Source organism: Martes martes (genome assembly GCF_963455335.1).
Source record: "Martes martes genome assembly, chromosome: 1".
Taxonomy (NCBI): Eukaryota; Metazoa; Chordata; class Mammalia; order Carnivora; family Mustelidae; genus Martes; species Martes martes.
The window spans coordinates 57850313-57876527 of record NC_137888.1 but is presented as its reverse complement, the minus strand read 5'-3'; the positions used below and the strand labels follow the sequence as shown (position 1 = coordinate 57876527).

General features: G+C 43.2%; 1 protein-coding gene across 8 annotated transcripts in view; it reads right to left on the bottom strand.

Annotated features, from left to right (window-relative positions):
- PHLDB2 (pleckstrin homology like domain family B member 2) overlaps positions 1-15287 on the bottom strand; it is a 217749-nt gene extending 202462 nt beyond the window's left edge. For all 8 annotated transcript variants that reach the window (XM_080801637.1, XM_080801638.1, XM_080801639.1 and 5 more), the window contains exon 1: positions 15009-15287. The gene's annotated coding sequence lies outside the window, so the exon portion shown is untranslated. The remainder of the gene's footprint in view (positions 1-15008) is intronic.
- Between the last annotated feature and the right edge of the window lie 10928 nt (positions 15288-26215).

Genomic DNA, 26215 nt, shown 5'->3' with positions numbered 1-26215 from the left:
GTAAACTCAGATCCAGTGAAACAAAAATCTTGCTCGTGAATATAATTGGGAGCAGAGTATCAACCCATAGTTAATGTTAATTACTTTTTATATGTACCTACACCATTTTTCAAATACACCACTAAAATAGATGTCTTTATTTCCCCACTGATTTTTTTTTTAAATCAGAATTTGCTAGAGACACCTACTTGGTTTTCAAGTTAAGCAGGTCAGTGGTTTTGCACTATCACAGTTTAAAATCTCCCCCAAGAACTCACGAAATAAGCATCTTACATTGTTGGTGGTTAATTACATTAGGAAATTCAGTCTCTTTGAACTTATCCTCAAAAGGGATTTTTCTTGTAAATAAAAAAGACTCACAGGTAATCTGAAACTTACGTCCCAATAGAATTTGACAGGAAATACTCCTCAGCCTTGTCCAAGTTTATTTAGAAGTTCAAATAAAAAGACTCCAAAATTTTAAATGAGAAACTCATGTTTGAATCCTGACTTCGAAAGAAAAGGAAATAGATATCATGTAAATGTAATTACTCTAACACCAACGTTCTGTTTTGCAAACTGCTCAATGTAACAGAGGAAGTGAGGTGAGCACGAAGAGCGGCGCGGCAGTCCTGGTAGGGCCTCACAAAGTCATCAAGCAAAGTGGGCTTTTGTCATTTTGCCTACCCTGACTTCCTGTTTCAGGGAATCCCAATAAAGAGACCCAAGCCCGGAGGGCCCGTTGTTTCCTCCCACAGTTGCTGGCAGTTCAGGTCACCAGCTGTATCTGCCGGACACTTTGAGCTCGGCTGAGGAATGCAGATGTGCGGAAGGCCTTCCGAGAATGCTGACCAGTGCCCCTGAGCGGGGGAGCGTCCAGCTATGGCCGGTGGAGCCATCGCTGGTGGGCGGGACAGCCTCTTGGACTGTTCTGTGCTGCCATCTTGGCTCTGTCTTATCATCCACGTTTCCTCCTGTGCTGCTCTCCAGCCGTCCTACCCATTCTGCCAACTATGTGATAGCCTTCTAATAAATTCCTTTCCTGCTTAGAGCAGAGTTAGCATCTGCCTGTGGAACCAAGGACCCTGACTACAAGGTTAATTCCACCAATTTAGGGCCAGAAACTCCAGTATATCTGTGCGCCCACAGATTAGTGAGCTTGTGTCATTGATGTTATTTAGATAAACTCTTCCTCACTCCAGATAAGACTTGAAATTACACAGAAAGGCACAAGCCAACATGATTAAAAAAAAAGAAAGAAGGAAAAATAAGGGTGTTGGTGCACGAGCCAAGTTACTCATGTACTACTGTATCATGAGAAATGGAACTTGTAGGCAGTTGAGAGCCTGGGTCCTCACATTCTCTTCCTGGCCTGAGACCCTTTCTGGGAAGTCAGAGGCTTCCATGGGAGGGCAAGGAATATGGGATCTGCACAAAGGAAAGGGGGCTGTCTTGGGGGGGCGGGCCACAAACCACAGTCCCTCAGCTCCTCTCTCCTGGCCTGGCTGGGGCCGATGAGTTCCTGCTTTTGGCCTCTGCAGTGTCTTTTAAGTCTCTTCTTTTAAAATGGAAATGTATTTGGAAGAGATAATACAGTAAGTCATTTACGTCAGTGAAGTGTTTCCCAGACTTCATGTACTCTCTTTACAATCTTGTCATATTCAAATACTGTCTGTTCTATTTCTTTTTTTCCTAAGTACCTTGAAAACTTTTGTTCTAAATAATATATGTGAATGTGAAAGCTTGTTATGCTATATATTTTTAAATACTCATGGCAATAACCCATAGAATTAAAATGATCATACATCATCTTGCCTTCTGTAGAAAGTTTATCAAGTGAACTAAGATTCCATCCTTGTTAAAAAAATCGTGCATGGAAGTTAAAATTTTGAAATCCTTACCTTGCCTACCAAAAATGTCCATATTTTACTTTAACCTTGCATTCCTAGTTTGGCTGGGTGTAGAATTTGGGGTTGAAATCATGTCCTCTCAGATTTTGAAGGCATCTCCCCAACATCTTCGAGCACCATCAGGAGATGTCATGAGAGGTCAGAAGCCAGTTTAATTCATAACCCTTGTAGGTTCCTTTTCTTCTTCCCTGAAAGTTATTTTATTCTTTTAATCTTTGGCATTCTAAAGTATCACAGGTTGTTTAGTTGCTTTGGGGTTTTTTGTTTGTTTTTAAATTCATTTTGCTATACATGAGTTCTTTTAATCTAAGTGGTGTGACTTCTGAGCGCTAAGATTCTACTTTTGGATATTTTTTTCTCCTTCAATTTTTCTGTGATATTTCTGGGACACCTATTAGTTAGATACGGGACTTCCTGGATTGGGTCTCAGTGTTTGGCACCTGAATCAGTCAGGGTTTGATCAGGAAAACGAAAGCCTTTCTGTGTGTTCTCAGTAGGAAATGTTTTAATACAATGAACAAATATTGGAAAGTCCGGAAGAGGGAAAGTTTCTTGAACTGTCACTGACTAGCTCAGTGTGCAATCCCAGGGATGTTCTCCTTGTAGCTGCTTCAAAAACCTCATAGGCAACTTCTCCCTGTGCATCATCTGCTGGCCACTGCTCTGAAAAATGACGCCTCCACTGTTCTACCTTCCAAATTACACATAACCCCTGCAGGCTCTAACCTGAAACGGTTGGGGCAGGGTCGGGGTGGGGGGAGGATAGTCTGGGAAATGCAAGTCCTGCTCCTTTGTGATGCAGAGAAGACCTTAGCAGGGGAGCAGATATGCCAAGGGGACAGAGACAGTCCAGTACAGTGACCCCGCCTCTGTGCATATCCTAAATTCACCACAGACTAGCTGTAACCTGGGGAAAAGTTCCTAATTGCTTCAGGTCTTCATCTCTCTCACTGTAAAGAGAGGGAATGATACTACTACCCACCTCACAGATTTTTTGGGAGGACTGATTGAAATAATGCACACAGTGGGTACAAATCAGAGCCTGACACATAGTCAAGTGTTTTTAGTATATATGTTGGCTATCTAATTATTGTTATTGGTATTTAATGATCTTTTATCTTACATTTCCACCAACGTCCTTTTGCTCTGAATTTTGAAAAAAACTTCTTCAACATGGTTTTCCAGACTCTCCATTTTTTTTATAACTAATAATTTTAATTACTAAGAAAAATTTATTTAGATTGTTATTTTTCTGCAGCGTCTTCTCTGAGTTTATTCTTTTTAAAAATATGCTTTTATTTTTTTAAAAGATTTTATTTATTTACTTGAGACTGAGAGAAAGCAGGGGGCGGTGGAGGGAGAGGGAGAGGGAGAAGCAGACTCCCTGCTAAGCAGGGAGCCCCATGGGGGACTCCATCCCATAACCCGGGATCATGACTGAGCCACCCAGGCGTCCCAAAACATGCTCTTATTTTAATAAGGGCTTGGGAAGATGAAGAGGCAAAACATTGGGTCTGTCTAGTTGGTCATTTTTGCGCAGAAGCTGACAGTATTGGATCGAGAGGCTCGGTGGCTACCAGCAGCTGGGTTATTCTGCAGGTGGTGTGCGGAGAGTTTCACTTTCATACTCTCACCCAATTCGGCTCCATCGTATGACGCAGGTAGGAGTATCGTCCTCGTTTCTATAGATGAGATAACTAAGGCTTACAGAGGTCAAATGACTCACCCAGGTCACACAGCTTGTACCTCAGTGGACATAAATGTAATCACGGATCTATTGGTGACAGAGTTCAAGCTCTGCACCAGGGCTGCTGGACGGATCGCATCCTGGGAGGTGGCTGCCCGGCATCCTCACGCGTGTGTGCGTGCAGGTGTGGCGTCCGCCGGTCCTTCTCTGATGACCATTTAGGCTCCTTGCAAAATTTGCTGGTATCGACAACCCTTACATAGATATATGTGCACTATGGGAGATTTTTAATGCACTCTTCTATTATTGTCTAAAAGCAAGTCCTAGAAGTGAATTTGCTAAGTCAGAAATTACCCACGGTGAGGCATTTTTACGTGGTTTGACAAGCTGCCCTTCAAAAAGGAGGTTGCGGCAATTCCTACTTGTATCATCTCGGTGAGTGAAAGCACCTGTTTCCCACCTGCTCACCGGTGCCTGGTGTTACCCAAGTTTTGCCAGTCTCGCAAAAGGAAATGTTATCTCACCATTTTAATTTGCCTTTATTCATTTTTAGTGTGCCTCAACAGCTCTTCAGATGATTATAGGTCATTTAACCTCCTTCTTTAGTGAACTGTCGGTTCATTCTCTGCTCAACTTCTAGCTGGGATGGATTTGCAAGTACTCCTCAGGGATAGCAAACTTTTCCCTGTTATTTAGGTTGCAAATATACTTTCCTGTTCACTGTTTCTATTTTTACCTTTCTTTATGGTATTTGTAAAAGGGGTTTTAAGTATTTATGTAGTCAAATCTGTCCTAATTAACTCTTACATATATTCTTTCTTTCAATGGATGAAAGGATGAAACCAACATGTGAGTTGGTCCATAGGAGTGTGACTTATGATCTGAGTTTCTAAAGGAATCAGACAACGCTGCAACAAGTTGCCCCAACTTCAGAAAGCAGGTGCACTGCTTAAGATGGTGAAAATTTTCACTTATACACTAAAGATTTGCCTAAGCCAACTTAAGAAAATTGAGAAGGATTTCCAGCCACTAAGCTTACCCTTCCAGCTTACCTCATGCTTCTGCTGAGTGGTACTAAAGTCAGAGTTGGAGTTCTGATGGTAATGGAGGCTGTTGGGATGGGTGTGCGTGGGTCATCCCTATCCTTTAACCCTGAGCTTCCAAACTGGTACCAACTGCCGACATCAGAAGACTTCTCTGCTAGAATTTTTCAAGTGTTTTGTTCTTTGTTTCTGTTTAAAGTTGTATCCAGGATAAATGAAATTCAAGTCATAACTGGGTAGAGATCAGATTTATAGCAAGACAGTTCACTAGGCAAAGGTCCCCGGGGATTGGGAGAGGTTGTGAGGTCTGGGCTAAAGAAAATGATTCTAGATTAAAGCTCCAAGTTCAAGGAATGTGAATGAGGCACTGGCTCTATTTCAGGGTGAGGTTTTAGTTCTTTCTGTCCCTGCCTTTTCAATTAGAGGGATCTCTCTGAACCCTTCTCTTACCTCCCTTCTCCGGGGAATCAAAACTTCCTTAGTCATGGCTCCACTACTATCTCAACTCTTGTATCTTCTCCTTCGTAGGATAGACAAATTTTGAAAAGGAAGGAGCTTTCCCTTTAAAGTCTGAATTCTTGAAGAGGAAGGATGCAGATTCTAATTTCCTTTTCTTTAGAATGCCACTTGGACCTTAACTTCTCTGAAGGTCTTCTTATGCATTCATCTAGAACTTTTCTGTGCTGTGTTCAGTTGTCACTGCCCTTATAGTCTCACACGAGGATATGTTGGCTCCTCATTGGTTCATCTCCTCTACAAGATGTTGGTCTTCCTCTGGGAAAGACTGTGGGCTACTCATTTATGTATCTATAGCACTTAACAGAGTGTCAAGCATATATTAGGCACTCTATAAATGTCTTTTTATTGGATCTGTTTTAGAACAATAGAAAATATTTGATTCCAACATGCTGTTATGACCTTGGCTTGGGCAAGTGGGAATTAATAATTTCTCATATAAGTTGATATGAAAGAATAGTATCCAGTGGGAATTATGTCAGATAGTCATTCAAAGAGGAAAAATGGTGACCCTTAGATAATCCCTTTAGGGGAACAGCCAAAGACTGAGCATAACCAGACATGGTCAGAGAGACTGAAGAATAGGAGAAAAAAATATGTCTGGAGACTGGGCTAAGCACACAGTGTAACCAAATAATGCTTCAGCCACTGTAACCATTGATCAGCTTATTTAAATTTCACTGGTTAATCTTACTTTAAAAATCATGTAAAATAAGATACGAGATAGAAATTTGGCATGCCAAGAGTTGCTTGAAGACATATGAAGTTCAATATAATTAACTGACCCTGAGATTTATGTAGACATCTCAGAAGAATGTTTTACATGCCAAAGCTTCTTGTAGGGTGCCTTTTCTAAAAATGATCAAAATGCCTTGCAGCAATTTTAGAGAAGAGCTATGCTATCAATAGAAGTCTTTTAAGCCCATGTTTTGGACAGATATTTGCTAATTAATCCTACAAATTAACCAAGTACCTAAATCTAGGAACAGTTTACATCCAGGAACAGTTTAGATAAAAGATTTTTCTTTCTGCAAAACTGATTTAATGTCTTTCTCATGTTAAAATTCTTTCCATTCATTACACATGCACACACGCACACACACACAACTTGTAAATTATTTTAGGTTTACTGCAATTACATCAAAACCCTTGGTGCCCCCAAATGCCTGAAGATTTATAGCATGAAAATCTCCTCTGTTCAAAATCCTGCCTCTTTGCCTTTCAGACTAGTAGGCTGTAAAAAATGGGATTATTAGGAACAGACTCTTCGTTTTCGGGAAAGTCTGTACTGGATAAGCCCCTCCTTACCTTCACCATCTGGCAGATTGATGGACACAGACAGAATACTTACACACACTGACTCGCTTCACTGTGTGCTGACTGAGGAAAAAAGGTGGATATAGGAATGGCCAGATGGCTTTTGGGAAGTAGGAAAACAGGGCTTATTTTGCTCCTGAAATGCTTTTTCTTCTGCTAGATGACTGACAGGGCTGGAGAATCCAGTCCAATACTGGGAATTCAGTTCAGTTCAAGAAGTGATGGTGTGCTCATGGACTCTATAGAAGGAGCTGTGACAGTACTAACTGGTGCTTGGTCACTTGGTTATCAGCATTAGAAAATGGATGAGATTGTCCCATGATAACACACTGAGGTCTGTTTCCGAGCTACATTTGACATTGATGATGTTTCTTGGACTCATGGGCCATTTTGGTTCCATGGCCTCATAATGATTCGTACACTGTTGAATCATAAGCTGATTTTCTTCCTATCCTGCCTTAACAGAAGGTATTTGATGGGCAACCCAAGGGTGACTTTTGGTGTTTGGCTGTTTGCTTTGTGGTTTCTAAAAAGTGAGCCCAGCCAATATGATTGTGAGCAGTATCAAGTACACACTACTGTGTTACCCATAGCTTTGCCCAAGAGACTACCTGAGAAGAAGCCAGTTAGATATTGGAAATAGAGTCAAAATGGCGAAGTGTCAAAATTCGGTAACATACAAAGAAAGTCACTTGAGGAGCCTGCCAGGAAATCAGCCTATTCTTACTGAATTCATGGTGTTCACCCATCACCCCAAAAATTACGAGAGATCCCTGGGTGATAGTAACTAATACTGCCTTTCCCTCTCTCATCATTAAAAAGGGACCAAAAAAAAAAAAAAAAGGGATGCAACCTCTGAATGTTGCCGAGACATGGGCCCATTCATGCCTCATTTCTTTCAGTGCTTTTCTTGTGGGGCCAAAAGTTCCTGGCCATGACTTGTGAGTGTGGTTCTTCAGGGCCTTAGAACTCCTTGGGCAGGGTCCGCAATGATAAGGAAACCTGGGTGGGCAGGATGCTGCACACTTTCTTTACTAGCACTTCCGAAAGTCCTGCCTTGGTGCTTCGCGAGATTAGCAGTTTCCTTTGAACAGTACTGCCCTGGGCTGCTTTCTCATCGTCACAGTGAGCAAGCATTATTCTTTCCCTTTTGTGGGAGAAATAGAGCAGAGAGGAGTGAAATAACCCCAGAGGTGAAAAATAAAAATTATCCACGCTTGGAATGGAACGTCATAATTCTGTCAGTCATCGTGATGACCATTCACTTCTGCAAAATACAAGAAGGAAACTGGAATCTCTCCCAAGAACACTGCCCTTTGAGTTCAAGCCCTCAGGGAAGATCTTTGATGCATTCTTCTTCTTCCTTTTTGTGCCTCCTCTTCATTACAAATAGCCTTTCATGAAGCTTACAAGTAGGGACATGGGCACCAGCACCCAGTGAGCAACTACCTGGGTGAGTAACCCTGGGCAGGGCAGCTGGGAGGGGGCTCAGGGAGGGGCAGGAGGACATGAATGGTCTCACCATCCAAAGCAAACCTGAAGCTCTTCCAGAGCCCTTGACCATTGTTTTGTGAACTTAAGAGAGGTGCAGACCTCTCCCTCACTCTTCTGCCTTTTGCTTATAATGTCGCCAACACACACAGTTCCATCTGACACACTGCCGTGTTTCTGTAACCTTGGGCAAGTCACGTCACCTTTAAGGGTTTTCGTTTATTTATAAAGGGAGGATAATAGTCATGACTGCCAGCTCGCTGAAGCTCCCATTAGTGACACACAGAAGCTGAGCGTCACGGCCAGGGTCGGCACTGGACAGAGCTCAGAAGTGGTCACCTCTCTTTTCCAGCTGGGCAGGCTCCTTCTCCAGAAAAGATCAATGCCCACCCTCTCCAATTTTCTAACAGCTTCGGACTTTCATTCTTGAGATCTTTTTAGCAGTTTCTTATTCCCCCAGTTCATTTACCTAAGAGATTGTGAAAGTGGCTCAAGAGAGAAAACAACAGTTTGTGTATTTTCTTTTTAAAAGAACTGTTGAGGGGCGCCTGGGTGGCTCAGTGGGTTAAGCGTCTGCCTTCGGCTCAGGTCATGATCTCAGGGTCCTGGGATCGAGTCCCACATCGGGCTCTCTGCTCAGCAGGGAGCCTGCTTCCTTTTCTCTCTCTCTGCCTGCCTCTCTGCCTACTTGTGATCTCTCTCTGTCAAATAAATAAATAAAATCTTTAAAAAAAAAAAAAAGAACCGCTGATCTTAACTTCTCTAGTTTTTCATAAAAGACACAATATTAAAACTAGAGGAGACCATAAAAAATCATACATGTTCCTCCTCTCGCCTCCATTTTTAAGAAAATATAATTGAGACCAAGAGAACTGAGGTGATTTCCTCAGTGTTGCATAACCAGCATGCTGCAACAGTACAATCAGACCAAAGCAGTCTCCGCTCTGTTGGGCCATTCTGTCACTGGACCACCAGAGAGCAAATAACCTTCAAAGCACCATGCCCACCACACCACAGGTTAACACTTCTCCTTCTCTCTTTAGTCATCCCTGGCAATGACAAGGTCTTTCTTTGAAAAAATTACTTTCTCTACGAAAGTTATAGCCAACCACTAATTTATTATCATCAATTAATACATATTGAGAACTCATCATCTTCAGAGTTCTGTACAAATATTTTTATTTTTAGGGAGAGGAAGCACGTTCCATGCCCAGCTTGGAGCCTGAGCCAGGGCTTGATCTCGGGACCCTGAGATCATGACCTGAGCTGAAATCAGGAGACAGATGCTTAACCGACTGAGTCACCCAGGCACCCCCAGAGTACTGTACAAATTATTAAAAGTATGTGTGTGCACACATGCGCACACACACAGGCCCAAACAGGGGACTCTAAGGAGGCTGTGGTTTGGCTTACTAGATAAATTTAAAACCTTCAAGATTATCTAAACTTGTTTCAAAAACTGTGTCTAACGTGTTTCTCGGAAAGAATAAGTGACGATAGCAGAACTGAGGATGACCCCATCAATGAATGTTTGTGGTTATTCACAGTGAAGATGCAGAGAGTAAAGAATCAAAACTGACTGAGTCACCACCAAGAAGTTTAAAAGTTGGCACCAACCCACAGAGCAAGATAATGGTGGAGTCAGAACCGGGTGCCCCTGTCGGGCTAAGTTTTATGTTCTATTGGTTGGACTACAAATTACCAACACAACGATATTCCATAATGACACCTCTTGTCAAGAGCTTTTCCATCTTGCAAAGAGAAACCAGATGAAATGAATTTTGGTAGAGAACAGTCAGATATTGGGAGGTCTAGCCATGGGTTCTTGCCTATATTCGGGATTCCTACCCAGGAAATAAAGCTAAATTTCGTGGAGAACATATATTTGAACTTGAAGGTGTAGCTTTTCAGGATGGAGGTACTGGTTTTCTTCAGGTCATAGAGAACCTACCGTCTGCTCCTTCACTGCAACATCTTTGCTTGGCCGCTGGGTTTTCTTTTTTTGCAACCTGCCGGCTTACTAATCACAAGTTTTCAGCTTGCGTGCATTGTGACATCTAATGAGATTACAATAAGTAGGGCCCCATGGCCAGCGATCATTACACGGAAAGACACAAGAGCCCCAGCTAAACACACCATAAAAGGCTTATCTTAAGATATGAATCCTTGAAAACATCAGCTCAGCGATGACAAAAAAGAATTCTGCCTAGTTGGAGTTCTCTCCAGGAAGTATTTTTGATATTGTTTTGGCTTTAGGAAAGGAAAAACAACTAGACTTTGTGGGGGTTACCTAAGTGCACAGTGAAACTGCAGATTCAAACTGTTTGAATCCTGTCCTCCAAATACAGAAGTCTTATGTGAAAACAATCTCATTTTCATTTTGCATTCTGGGAAACCCTCCAAGGCACGGTGCATTGCCAGCTTTTTGTGACCTTGAGTTCCCTAACTGCTCCCAAGGGAAACTTGACCTTGGAACTGTAGAGAGGAGGGGAACTAGTTGGTGTGGGGCAGGGCAGAAGTTTCATTCTCCCTGTTTGTTCACTGCCCCAAGTGGATGGGTCCTCCTACACCAAGACCCTTAGAGCCTCTGAGGGCACAGGGATGGGGACAAACAGTGCAATGGAAATACACATTAATCCCAAAGCAAGGATGCATACAAGACTATCACATGGGATGGAGACTTAAGATGGCCAGCCAGGAGCAGTTCCCAGAGAAGCATTAGGAATAAAAACATTTGGTCCCCTGCCCCCCAGATGCAGAACTGATGCAGGGCTCCCTGACTCCTCAGAGCATCTTAAGACTGAAGTGAAATTCACAGGGCACAAGAATGCCTGCTGTAATTTTAGCTGGCTCCTAGAGGTATGGGGACTCCACCCATGAGAGATACCCAGTCTACGGGAAGAGTTCCTTAGGTTTTCTTACCTGATCACAGGACATCTCTGGTCAGAGGGTTAACTAAGAGAGGAACTCTATATCAAGAGACACCCTACCCGAATACACCATCCCACAGGCAGGCAACCAGTCAGAGGACAGCAGGTTCTGACCTTTCGCCTAGCGAGAACTGCTTTGATCTCTTAACTTTGCTTATGGGTGCATGGGTTGAATGGCTTTTGCCTTTAAGGTTGATTTTATTAAGTATCAATTAGTATCTTCATTTTCACTACTCAGTGAAAACTTAATTAGAGAAACAACATTACCACACTGACCTGATAGAATTGCAGCCAAAAGCAAAGCAATCAACATTTGAGTAGGGCTCCGCAGCCCGCGAACAGGCTCTGTAGGTCAGTTGGAATTTTTAATTTCGGGAAATGGCTTGTATTGTCCCGTTCCCACCATCTATGAGCCTGAAGAACCCAGAAAACGGCTTGTGTAGTAGAAAAAAAGAGCAAAGAATTGGGAGCTGCAAGACCTATGGGACTTGGGAGCTGAGTGACATTGAGAAGGGCACTCACCTTCATTGAGTGTTGGGTTCCGTATGTGAAAGGATGTCGTCTGAAAATGACACTGCCCTTATGGGGCTGTGATGAGATGAAAGAAAACCATATGGGGATTTTTGACATATTTCCCTTTCTCAGGGAGAGACTGGATTGCGGAAAAAAATAAAAAGTCCTGGGACAATAAATGAAAAATTTGTCTCTGTTACATTAAAATCAAATAAATCAACAAAACAATGTTTGTGAATCAGGAGAAAAGGATGATTTTCTTTCTCCATTTCAGAAAGGGATCAAAATGCTAACCTGAGGGTGAACTGTGTGTGTGTGTGTGTGTGTGTGTGCGTGCATGTGTGTGTTTTTTCTTGTTACTTTCCTGGAAGAGGGGAAAACTACTCTGATATTGGGTTTTATGCTTGTATAGGATCAAGAACACCTGGGAGAGGGAGTCATAAATATATACTCTGAGGATCCAAGCTAATAATTTAGAAAGGACTCCATACTCTTTTATACTTGGAATATAAATAGCATAGATACCATTGGGTATTTTTCCCAAAACAGAGTGCTAAAGAGCATGGGCTTTGGCCAGATGGACCCCAGTTTAAATTTCACCTCCTCTTACTAGCTATCCGATATGCATGAATTGAGCAAATTGCATAAGTTTGTTATAAGGATTAAATTTTAGAAATGTAGATAAAAGGCAGTAGTTCACTTCCTGGTCATCAGAGGCCCTGGAGAAAGGTGAAATGTTGTTATGAGGCTGTGTATTTCAGTCCCAACTTTTTCTCTTACCCTAATGTTTTAGGTCACAAAAATGATAGCATGTGAGTACAATTCATGTGCAGTCAGCTGTCTCAGAAAATGGCACTACTCAGTGGACTTGGCAATGTGATCGCTATGTGTAATGCCTTTGCTATCACACGCTGAGGTATGCATGAGGTGGGTCAGTATGAAGAAGAAATTCTTTGTTCAGAGATGTTTAGCCAACCACATCTCATGGTGGCATTTCTTTATCTTGATCTTGTAAATGCTCAGGAATTGCGGCTGCGGTGGAATTTCCACCAGATAGCTACTGGAATTTTTGGGATGTGTCTGAACAGAAATGAAATGGAGGTTGGTAGGAGAGGAAGACCTTACTCGTTTACCGCTTGAATGATACCAACAAGCCGTTTGGATTCCAGGCTAACACAGGTCTCTTTGGGTCACAGCTACCAGGAGGCTTGCTGTGATAGATGAAGGGTCCTCCTGCTTTAAGCCTCTTTCTGCCCAAGTCCCATGGATTTAGATGAGTGGATAGGAGCTGAGGGGAAGTGAAATTGTAATTATTTTTCTTAGTTCCTGGAGAAGGATTGGAATAGTGTCATTTGTTTCCCTGGAAATAGTTCAAACATCGTACTTCAGTTGGGGCTCATGAATTTGAGTCTCTGGAATAGAAAGGGGTGGTGACCTAGTCTGAAAATTCCCTGGGTTTACTTAAGAAATATTCAGGACCAGGAAGGCTCCAGTGACTGTCACTACTAGGTCTGGGATACTTCCCTTTGCTCCCTGCCTGTTCCTTCCTGTTCCTTCCCCTCAAAGAAGGTACTGTCTAGTCAATGCTGGTGTTCTGGTTACAGTGGTACCCAGCTGGCCTTGGGCATGGCAATCCACGACCCAGTGGACAACCACCGACTCTGTTAGTCAGCCTTGTTTTCCTAGTGACCCCTCCCCCCCAACAACGACCACACACCCACGATTTGCATTCCCGCATGTGCTTAACTCCGTGACCACTTCGCAAAAATGCTGGATTGGGAATGAGGAAAAATTTGGTAGAATCCTGGCTCAGCCTCTGACTGAGTGAACTTGGGCAAGTTAATTAACTTCTGGTTTCTAACTTCCTAACTTGTATAAGGAATGCTACTGTCTACCTTGTTTAGTCCAACTCAGGAGTAACCTCCTGCCACCTAATATCCAATATGCATGAAATGGGAAGAAAAGCTTGGATATACTCTCAAGGGCCACCAGCATTACGGCCTAAGCTGGATGCTATGCAGAAAGGATAGATAAGACCTATCTTTTCCTAAGGCAGCCCAGGGTATTGTGGGTAAATCTGCCCAATAGACTGGAATGTTCTGACACTCCCCACCCCCCCGCCCAAAACGCCTCCTTCACATGCATTATCTATGAACATTCTCTGGAAGCCAGCCAGATGCACACTTAACATTTTACAGAGTTAATATCTTCACAGAAATGTATCAGTTTCCATAATTCTTCACCACATTCCTCGGAGTTAGCCACAGACTCACCCAGAATCACACACGGGATTTGTGTCTGGGCCACTCTCTACAATGGCCTTCACTCCTGCATTGAGTTAACTGCCTGAGCCACACAAAAATTCTGGCCACAAACCGCACTAAAGGGGATTCACTTCAGTTCCATAAATAATTGACAAAAACAGTGTCAGACGTTACCTTGTTGAGTAAACGGCTCAACCCTTTCCCTAAAGGGAGTTTAGAAAAATAGGGCTTCTCTACCACCAGGGCTTCTAACAATAAGAGCTCGGAGCCATTGCGCAGACCTGACAAGTATATAGAATGACAATATGACAACCTTTCTGGAGGAGTCAGACCTAAAGCAGATGGATCAAGTTTATTAAAAAGGACATATTTCTGGAATGTGTAGACTGGAAGGGGGAAAATTCCATTTTTTTTGGTAATTACTTAATAATCTCATTCCCCCCAGAGCATCACTTAATAACTTGTTCTCGAGTCTATTTTTCCCCTATAGACCTCCAGAAGTAGGGGAAGCTTCTTCAAAGCCACAAGCTCTCCTGAGGGAGTAGACATCAAGTATTCAGTTTGCACAGGAGTCTTGTTCATGTTTATTTGTTGTTGAGCTAGGTGGGACCCTGTGGCATTTACGACTCTGAGTAAGAGAAAAATGTCTCTGGTCAGAAGAGAATACGGGCTCTGGCGGCAGAGAGTGGTACCTGCTACATTGCCTTGTGTCTGTTCTGTGGAGATAGTTAGGCATAGGCTTTAGTGGTCTTCTGTCAGAGTTAGAAAACAGCCTTTCATCAGTAAATGATTGACCTGGCTGCCCTGGGTGATAAGCTTAGGTAAACAGGCTTGATTCTGCTCCAACAATTTCAAGACTTTTAACTCCTTAGGTTCCAGAGCAGGAAAAAGCACATGGCTTCCTGGGAGATCCTGTCCTTAGAGTTTGGCAGTTCTCTGGACAGTGTGTTCCTCAGAATTATAATGCCAACTGATGTGCTAAATCTTGAAAGTGGAAAGAATTCATGCAAACAAAATTCTGGAACGAAGCCATGTTTGAAGAGCCATGACTAGTGGAAGAATTTCAAGAAATCACTCATACGATTTTTATAACGAAAGACAGAAAACCTTCTAAACCTTTGAAATATGTAGAGGAACAATGACGATTTTCAAAGGGGAGCAAGGATGAAGAAATATACAGCCCACTTTGCAGAATATGTTGGTGGACAAATGATTGAATTCTCTTGATACGCACCCACAGCTAACATACATCTAGACCTTCCACAGACCATCATCAGAGACACCCTGGCTACAACACTAAGCAAAGTGCTTGTTTTATATTCTCGAGGGAAAGGCCCATGACCAGACTGATCGCCTACCTTGACTGCTGCTTTAGAATCTGGATTCTCCTCTCAGATTCCTTCTTGACTCCGCAGTGGTGGCCCACGACTGTTCCAATCCTTGCTCAAGAGTTTGGGACGGTGGTAAGAAGCATCAGCACAGGCCTTCACTTTTCCTCAAACACCAAATCAAGGTGTTCCCCTCCATTTGCTTTCCTGCTTTCCCTGGCCCCTGCAGACAGCGGTCACCAGCTGGGACTTCCTCGCAGTCAGGTATGTTGACAGATGTGAAGGAGGGAGCCTGTGCTGGTCTCAGCTGCCTGGTCTGGCCAATCATTACAGACCAGACCAGGCTCTCAGTCCTGCTCAAGCCCGATAGCAGCAGGCGGAGGCAGAAACCAGATCTGTTAGCTATTGACTATCCAGAAAAGCAGTGACCTTGTAACTGGATCTGTGACGTAGACGAGGATATATGGGAGGAAAATCCTTTTAATTTCACTTCTTTTTCTTGTAGCAATCTCGGAAGAGAATTTGGAGGTCACTTTAGCCAATCTCTCATGTAATAGAGTTTCTTCTATTGAATTCTTTTCTGGTAAGAATCATCTGGAAATTCCTTGAACAAATCTGTCTGCCACTTACTGAACATGCATATATATTCGGCATTATATACCTAGTAGCATAAATCCTTATAGTAACCTTGAAATTTTATTCTTACTTTATAGATGAGGGAACAGACACTCAAAGGGGTTAACTAGTCATGCAGTGAGTAGGTCCTTCAAACAGGATTTGAACTCACTGTTCTAAAACCGTACCAATGTCAATGCACTTTCCACAGTACTCTGTGAGAGGCTGAAGAGCACCCAAAGAGGTCCACGCCCAAGTCCTTAGAGTCTGTGGATATGTCACCTTACATGGTAAAAGGGCTTTTGTAGATGGGATAAGTTATGAATTTTGAGATGGGACATTATCCTGGAATATCCAGGTGGACCCAGTATATCATAGGAATCAAAGGAGACATGGAGACAGAAGCAGAGCCAGAGAGAGATTAAAGATGCTATGCTACTGACTTTGAAGAGACAGAGAGAGGCCACTGGTCAAGGATTGGCTTCTAGAAGCTGAACTAGGCAAGGAAATGAATTCTCCTCTAGAACCTCCAGAAGGGATGTTGCCCTGCTGGCCCATTTTAGACCTGGGACTCTAGACTTGAAAGATAGCAAATGTGTGCTGTTGTGAGCCACTAAGCTTGTGGTGACTTATTATAGCAGCAATCGAAGACTAATACACACTCTCTCAGAAATACTCTGCCTGTTGGTGAGCTCGTGATCTCAGCCAGGAATGCTTTTTATTGAGCCAAGCTCTGCCTTCTTGAAATGGCAACTCATGAGTCCTAGCTCTTCTCTGCATATCAGGCACTCAGGGAGACAGTTGCAAATGTTGGGAAAGGACACTGGACAGAAACTCAGAGACCAGGTTCTAGTCTCAGCTCTGCCTTGGGCCGGTCTTTTCTCTCTGACTTTCAGTTTTCTCTCCCGTGTAACATTAGCACCTGGACAAAAGTTCTTTGGTTCTTCCACATCTAAATTCATAAGATTCTAATATCTCAGTCATGTAACAATTTGGAAATACTTGATGATATCCCCATCATTTCCTCAGTCTTTTCTAAACTCAATATCCCTAATTTCTCATGTGTTATGACTTCTAGACCCTTCACCCTCTTAACTGTCTTTCTCTGGAAAGGCTCCAACTTGTGCACCTCTCTCTGAAATGTGGTGTTCAGACTTGTGTAGGGCGCCCAGCCACCCCCACCTCCGTGTCTGCCAGTGTGTCTGGTTTCTCCCATCTCCCACCGCCCTCTCATGCCAGAGCCCACCTAACTAACCCTTAGGGTCTTTTGGACTTGCTTAGTCTGTTTCTTCTTATCTTATTGTATTCAACTTTACCTCTTGAAAGAGAGCATCCAGAATCAGCAAATTCATATGAGTCTTAGTTTAGTTCATTTTTTTAAATAGGAAGGACCAAGGCCTATGTTGGCCGTCTCCGCTTGCCTAAAAACCTTTAAATGGTAGTTCTTTCTCACAGGTACTTGAAAGAAAGTGCTATGTACATTTCTTAGGATCATAGTTTCCTCTAAGAATCTGGGGAGAGCTACAGATCCTCTACTAGAAAGAAGTGCACATGCTTCCAAAATTTTGTGTGTGATGTCAGGGTATTCTGGTCCCACTGAGGTAGCCCATCAACCCCTCCGACGTGTGGCAAGTTAGTTCTAGACCCACAAGGTTGTTGGGGAGGGGGAAGCTTTTGCAAAAGGCAATCGAATGTCTTCTTCTAGATCTACTGACACTTCGTGGAAGCCTAGAAATGAGACTGCTAGGCCCAGGTTGAGCAAACACCCATGAAGGATCAAAGCAGGAAAGACTTTAGGCCACAAAGAGGAGGCATTCTCAGGTTAAACAATGAAGAGCTTTCAGTGGCCCCCTTTTGCAATGAGAGCTCTGCTTCTTGGAGCCTTTCTCCAGAGGGTAAATCCCATTCTTTAGACACCAGGCCCCTTAGATTGAAGCCATCTGCTTGCCTAAGGCTTCTCTCAGTTGCATGATGCTACTGGACGGAGGCTGACACTCCTCTGTCCCCCTTCCCCACCATGCTCTCCAAAAACACTGCCCAGCTGTGTAAACAGCCTGGCCTGACTAGCACTTTTGTTTAACTGGCACATGCCCAGGCCATCCTGGGTGAGGTTTGAGGCACATGGGCTTTAGCCACTGTCCCTCCCTTGCAACTTTCTACCCTCCCTGAGAATGAAAGGTTTCAAGTCTTAAAAATAATAACACTCCTTCAGTCCCAGTTAGCAGATTTGCAGAGGGATAAACAAAGAAACATACTGCTGATCAAGAAGAATTCCTTTGGGGGAAGAAAACACATGCACATACACAACAAAAATTTGGGGCATCCAAGCATCCTAACCTCAGGGATTCATAGAAAAGGACTCACTTCCCGAGTCGAAGAAGTGGGGTTTGCTGTCTACACTGTGTGTAACCCCAGGGCGTGACTATCAGCAGGACAAGTGACTAGGACACCTCTATCCTGCCCTTTTACACTGCCGCACAGGATGGCTGGGAAAGAGGGTGGTCGGGGTATGGACTTCTACAGGAGACATGTAAAGTGAAAAAAGAGGACGTTCTATCTCAAATAGTTTGTTTATATACTTATTTCTTTAGTTAAGGATGTTCAGAAAGAGCACAGCCAGACCCAGTTCTTGACCAAAGTGTGCAGTAGAATCAACAGCAGTTTTTTCCAACCTGGAAAGGATCATAAACAAAGGTCATTCCCATGCTTCACAGCGGAATTTTTAAAAAAATCTATTTTGAAAGGAAATTTTATATCACTGTTGAAAAACCCAGTATCACTTGCCATAAAAAGAAGGTAACCATAGAATTAATACAATGCAAACAAAATGGTATTAAATGTTACCTGGAGGCTACTGCCTTTTTAAAAATTTTTGCTAGGTAAGACAAGGGTTATGGGGATTTCATCACTCAGCTGAGATTTTCCTCTGTAATAGCCAGAATGATTAAATGATTAATGACATGAATGCTATTCAAGGATGGGGCCACTTTCCACCCCACATCATCTGGCATACCACCAGTGGCGTGGACCCCACTCATTCCCTGAGCCAAGCAGAGCTGGTCCAGTGATTGTGCAACTTCTCTTTTACTGTCTGAATTTATCTGCGCCCCTTCGGGTGAATTAGTTTCTGCTAAATCATTTACCAATCAACACAAGAGTTAGAAGTTAGCCATGGTGAAGGGATCATACCGGGTACTGGGAGGAGTGGGTGGAAAGTCACCCTCAGTCCTAAGACTAAGAACTACTCTTGAGAATTACTGAGTGCCAGGCTCTGGGCTAAAATGTTCTCTGTATAGTTTCTTATGTGGACTTCTCGTTAACCCATCAGAGGAGGTGTGATTAGTCCTATATCCTACATATTTAGAGATGTTAGTTTGCCTAAAGTTACACAGCCAGAACGTGCTAGAGTTGGGATAGAAGAAACACAGGACTGTGCATCTCTGAAATGCCTGTTGCCATAGCTTCTGTGCTAAATAGAACATTCAGAACCCAGTTACGATATGAAATATTCATTGGTACATAATACACTAGCTCTATTCTCATGAGTAATGTCTCAACCCGAGTGTATATCCAGAACTTGAGGCTGCCCAGTGAAGTCTTTGCAATTACCCCATGCAGGTTTTACCCGCTTTGTCTATGTTTAGACCCAACCTTATCTTCATCATGTAATTTTTTAATTAAAACCAAGTGGGAATGACTGAACGTGGTGCGTATGAAAGCCAACCAGAGGACATTATGGTAGTTTATAGACACTAGAAATACAGGTGAAAAATCTGACCATGACACGTTCTTCAATTGCTATATTAACTTGAACGGAAATGTGATTATCCCTAATTAGCTGTTATAACATTCAACTCTGTGAAATGAATGATTAACATGGAATTAATCTCATCTCTACTAAATTCATACACAGGACTTTCACCTCAATGCATTATTTTTGTAAGGCATAGGGCAAAAAGAGAAATTCACCAAAATTAAGTGGGTTCAGGTATTCTACTAAAAAGAATTAGGAACAAGGAAAATATCGGAATCTTCATTGTCAACAGGGCCTGGATGCCCACTCTTACTGACTCTGTGTGTGCACAGACATATAGTCTGCTCTGCATTGTTCTATTTCCAGGCATTTGGCAGTCACTCAGAGTAATGTGGGCTGGAGATGGTGGTTGGGTAAGAATATGGAGGTCAGAGGGACCTGGCCTAAGTCTAGGAGAAACAGCTGAAGAGTTGGGGGTGAAGCTGGGAAAGGCACGGGTGGCAAGGCTGCATGCACATTTCATGCTCATCTTGGGGACTGCGGGCATGGTCAGCCAATTCCCATAGGTCTTCATCCAATATCGTATGACAAGACAGCTTATTGACACTGAACCTCTAGCCTTTAAAAAATATTAGAAGTGGGCCCATAATAAAATGCACACAGAAACAAGGAAAATGCCTGCTGAAGTTTTATATTTATTATTAGGTTTAAGCCTATTTAGGTAGTTCAAATAAAATACAAGAAAAGACATTATGTCATCATATCTATTAATTTTTTTTCACAGTTAAAATGAGGTAATCTGGCTTTACAATGTTTTAGGTTGAATTAGCAGTGTGATCCAGTTTATAAGAAAGAAGGAGAAATATATTTGAATAATGATTTCCTGGGGTGGGGGGGGGAAGCCAAGTGAAATGTGTGTGAATAAGATAATTAAGCCACAAAATACATTTCAGAGAACCAGGCAGGATATATGTAAAATTTTCACTCTAACTTTTAATTGGTATAGTTTATTATTATTATTTTTTACTTAACTTAGCAAACAGCATGCACTGTAATATAAAACAAGCCTAGAGGACAAACATAACATCTAATAGAATATTTCTCAGATTCACAGGTCACCTGAATTGACCAAGACGTATTTTCACTATGATAATCTCTGTGTTTTCTAAGTGCCGATCAGTGAGGTTAAGTATTACAGTTGGCATATTATCCAGTATGAACAATGCATATACAATCTGCATGTGATACTTATTAATACTGGGGCATAAGCCAGAAAGTATAGTAGCAGCAAGGTAGCACTGTGTCTAGAATATGTTCTAAGATTTATCATATTGATACTACAAATTCGTGACCACAGTGTTATTAGTGCTATAAACTAACAGCAAATGTAAAACTGTAGATATACAAAGCAACTGAGGGTCTATTTGACTTCAAAGTGCTATGCTTCTCATTGGGCTCCATGCTCAAGAGCGAGCTCCTACTATTTGAATGAAGTGGTGGCCCCCGGTTCTGGGTTCCAATCATATTCTGTGTGTGGCGGTGAAGGGGCAGAATTACACATTCTGGAACAGTACGGGGCAATTACCGCCATGATAAGAGTGCATTTGGACATCACTGAATGTGCGTGCCTTTTTGTGTAAGTTTTGCCAGCATTCTCTTATTCATCGTAACCGGCAGATGCTAAAGGATGCCCAGGAGACAAGAGGGGAAAATGGTCTTCTGTGGAGATCAGAAGGAATGAGATAGGAAAATGCCTCTTGACTATGAATGAGGTTATCTCAGTGGACTGTGGGATTGAGTTCCCAGTGAAGAGAAGAAAAAAATATTGTATCCAAACTAGATAGGCTTAGAAAAGAGTCTGAAAATTCTTAAGAATAAGTTTTGTTGGAGAAAAGACTAGAACACTGTAACCACTGCAGGATCGAAAGAGTTCTCTTAGAATACTTTTATAGCGGGTGCCTGGGTGGCTCAGTGGGTTAAAGCCTCTGCCTTCAGCTCAGGTCATGATCCCAGCGTCCTGGGATTGAGTCCCGCATCGGGCTCTCTGCTCAGCAGCGAGCCTGCTTCCCTTCCTCTCTCTCTGCCTGCCTCTCTGCCTACCTGTGATCTCTGTTTGTCAAATTAAATAAAATCTTTAAAAAAAAAAAAGAATACTTTTATAGCATATTAAGACGCAATTTCAACAATATCAACAGCATTTTGTACTGTATTCTTCCGGGTTAAGGGTCCATGAAGCAATATAGTAGCTTTAATGTCAATATTTCTAGTTGGAAGCTGGAGAAGCCAGAAGATAAGGAGATAGTATGTCTGCTGGGGTAGTAAAGAGCTGTTTATGATGACTGGGAATTAGAGTCAATTTCCAGCTAAATCACTTATCACCTAACCAATTCACTTCTGTGTATCCCAAGGTGACATTTGCGAGTGACAAAGTTGTGATGGCAAATACTAGAAAGCCATCTGAGGCAGAAGGCCAAGGAAGACGGGAAAGGTAGCAGAATTTTGAGGGACAACCATGTTCTATGCCACAGAAAACAAAACTTCCTGTCAGGATATTTGATGTTATCAGTTTCTGTTCATTCCCTCGAGCATAACATGACCATTTAGCATGCACTTGGGAAAGCCCACCTCTCAGGAACTCAAGCGCTTGCCGGCTGAGTTCACTCATCTCCACTCATCTCATTCGACGGATGACTAAAGTCGCGAGTGTCGCGCCAGTTCCATCATCCTACACCACACTTTTGAGGAATGAACCCAAATAGCATTTCTTCACACATGCAGCACAGGAAGAATGAGTAGGAGACATATAATTTAACCATAAGGGGCCTGATATTTTGGGGAGCTAGTCCACCAAGGTTTGCAGAACAGCACTAATGTAGCAGACAGCATCTTTATTCCAGATTAAGGATCCAAGGCAGATGTAGCACAGGGTCACTAAACTGGAAAGCCACGAGAGAGAAGTCTCATGGCTGGGACCCACTTGTTAGCCTGTTCCGTTTCCCAGAACCTCCCAGTAAAAAACTGCAGTCAGCCAATAAAGAATATTACAAAAACTTCACCAGGGGCACGAACTCATTTGATAAGATGGCCTGAAGTTGTGTAGCCCTAGTGCTTCCATGAAGAGAAACCATTTCATTTCAGTTGGAATTTCTTCTGTTTCTCCACCGTTAGCTTAGCACTAAAGCTTAGCACTAAACTTTCTTACCACTTTGTAATCACGTCTCTTTAGGGGACACTTTCTTATGGCAGGATTCAGAAAAATAGAAACAAAATCTTGACCCACCACAAAACTGCATTTCGTTCCGGAGTGTTCCACCACGTCAACTTTCTTGAACAGAAACATCCACTTTGTGATGTGAATGTGAGGTCATGAAAGTAGAACTAGGATTCTTAAGATAAATCGTGACCTGGGCTCAGATCTTGTGCTTTTCCTTGAGTTTATATAAAAATCCTGGGTTTGGACTGTGGCCTAACTATTCTCAAGAATTCAGGGGTCTGGACTCAGTGCTGAGGAAATAACTGAATGTAATTATTAGAGGTCTCATACAGCATATATAAAATAGTTCTTGGTATGGCCCTCTTCAGTTTGCCATTAGTTTAAAATTTAAACCACAATCATTTATCATCTCTTCCATCAGTTCCATCTTGACTTCTCTCTCCAGCCCTAAGAATATCTTCTGTGCCCATAAAACCACAGTGGTACCTCTTATAGGCTCCAAGTTCAAGCCTTTAAACAGTGTTCTAATCTAACTGAAACCTGTGATTGTCCCCTTGGCCACAAAGCCATGGAAATGTGGCGAATGGTCCAGAGAGTTCATGAAAAACTCAGCCTACATTTCAGAAGAACTATGGCCCCAAATCCTATGAAACAAAAGCCCTCTTTGGCTCAGTCAAGTAGCTCTTTAGCTGATCTTGGAAGTGAATTCTGAGCAAGCACGATAGCCTTGTTTGATCTTTTGAGAATAAATGATGTGGTTGGGTCAACCATTTTTATGTCATAGACCAAAAGTCTATTGTCCCTCTGTCCCATCACGGAGTCTCCTGCTTGGCCTTAGGTCCAAGAGCAGAATGCATACCTCCTTTGCGATATGTTGAACAAATTTTTCTTGGAGCAGAGATTCTGTCAATTCAAGGGTGTTTATCAAGGGCGAACTGCAAATAATCTTGCTCCCATCTCCCAGAACTCCTGGGCAGAATTTGAGAACGCAAGCCAGACTGGCAACCCAAAGCAGTAAGAAGGGGTGAGCATCTGCACTTGCCACATAGAGCAGGGCTCCATGCCCACGACCTTGGGACCATATCCTGTGCTTTTGTGTCATGCTTGATGACTTTTCTCTTACCAGGCAAATACTGAGATGCACTTAAATGTTACAACCCAAGTGAAGTGCAATTATATCTTTTAAAACGAAAGGAAAAAATCAAGTAAACATTTCACTGAACAGTCAGCAGCCCTTGGGTGTCACTGGCATCCTGTGTAGGTACCCGCCAACACACCTGGCCTCATAGCACCAAGCACCTGGACAAAGCTGAGGCTCAAATAAAACAGAGCAGAGTAATTCTCCTCTTGCCTCCTGATCTCTTTGCCAAGTAACAAAGGATTAAAAGAGGGGAGACCATCTAGTCCCTAGCAATCAATCAAGAGTTAAAAATAAGACCAAAATGAAACAATAACACAAATATGAGGGTAGGCCAGGGATTTCCAAGCTTGTCACTGGGGTTCAACAGCAGAACTGAAGAACAACTGAAAAAGCGAGGGCACTTCTGTTCTTACTCTTTTCCACGGAAGGCCCTAAAAAATGGTACAATCAGTACAATCCCAGAAACCTTTCGGAGTGGGGGTTCGAATGCAAGAACAGGAGAAGTTACACCAGATTTTCCCAGAGGCATTTGTGTGTGACCCCTCCTTCAGCCTCGGCAGCTAAAGGTCAGGGATGAACCGACTCTACAGAGACGCTGGAAGAGCGCGAGCTGCGCGTGCGCGTTCGGGAGCTCACTCCTGGGGCCTGCTGCCACACAACCGTGAGCACCGGCAGAGGAATGGTGAGCCGCTGGGGGGTGGCCCAATGGTCCTTACACATACACACATCTGTCCGGGAGTCCATGTTTATCCTTCTGCCTTAAGAATCCAGAGGTGACCTTTCCTTAGGGATCCTCAGACAGATCTGAGCAGCATTGGCATGTACATACACCCATGCCCAGTTTTCTTTCCAGATCCTTCCTTTCCAACCCTCTATAAGAGAGTCTCCCTCAAGAACTGAGGGTTCTTCATGACCCATTGCATCCTCGGGCCCCCCGTTCAGGGCCCAGGAGGGGCTTCTCTGCTCTGGGCCACACTCACACAATGCACACTGTCCCAACAGGACTGGGGGAGCTGGGAACATCTGCAGGCGAGTCAGAGGTCACTCAGAGGTCACTCACAGTCCTGAAACGCACGGGCCTGTTGAAGAGCAGGGCAGCGTCCGCCTGGGTGAGAAAAGTTCAGGCAGCTCCTTTGTGAGTGCTCTTGAGGTAAGAAGCACTGAAGATAATTGATCTATAAATAAATAAATGGATAAATAAATAAATAAATAAATAAACACACACAAGAGGGCTTGCTCTAGATAAGTACCTCTTATCCATTCAAAAATAAAAAAACCCTCAAAATCCCCTCTTGAGTGTCACAGCCCTCATGCAGTGGCGATTAGCAGGCTCAAGACAACCTGCAAGAAGTAGAGCTATCAAGACACAAACTGGAAATGTTCCAACACCGCGCATCTCTCACTTGATGACACACAAGTCATCCTGAATGTCCCCGAGGTAGTCTGGTTTTCAAGGAGTTACAGAACAGCTCCAAACCCGCTCGGAGCTTCCTCCTCAAATCCATTGCACTTCCCCACGCATCCTGCGCCTGTCTCCGCGGTGCCACGGTGGAGACGCCTTCCGTTAGCGTTAGTGTTAGCGTTAGCCTCACAGCGCAAACCTGGGTCCTTGGCAGATGGCAACGAAATGCAATTCCAAGATCCGGCTTGAAGATGCCGTTCCAAAGAGGGCTTTGCCAAAATGAGGCAGGAGTTTACCTGGCAGCCATTTTGGGAAAAGCTTGGAGGAGTAAATCAAAGAAATGCGCGTGCAGCACACATGCATGTCTGTCTCTTGTTGGGCCCCACACTGAAAGGACCTCCCACCATTGTTCCTTTCACTTTTGAGAAGGGGCCGAGAGAAACTGAAAGGAATCAATGTTTTACAACTGGGAAACACATTTTGATACCAAAGGCAATATGCACGGTTTATCCAAAGAATGAAGGTGCCCAGTTCCCAAGCAGAAGCTATGTAAGAACAGCTTGTGGCTGGAATGGCCTGGTGACAAAGAAGTCTTACTCTCCCAGGGAAGAAGTGGTGACATTCAGCATGCCAGAGAGAACTGGTGCTGGCCCTTTTCTCCCTCAAAGCCCCAGGTTGATGTTAGAGACACCCCACAGGGCCTTCACACCTGCCATGAGTCATTCTTTTGCCTAAGAGTGTCTTTCTGGTTCAGTCTTCTCAGCTCACACATAACATCCTGGAAGACAGCAGGAAACCGGGCCAACTCAGAGACACTCAAAGGAAGCCGGAGACCCCATTTCCACATTACATTCAACATCATGAACCATTGGGGAGACCCTAACTTCGATCATAGGAAACATGCTTCTTCCCTTGGACTTCAGTTTTTTAAAAAGTCTCATTTGGGAAAAATGCAACTGAAATCTCTGTAATTTTATCCAAATGGCCCTAGGAAGAGGGGAAAACGCCCTCCCCCTCCTCCTTCCCCATCACTGCCAGGGACCGTCCTAACAGGAAACCCTTCAGAACTCTGGCCTGGATCAACAAAGTCAACATTAAAATAAAAATCAAA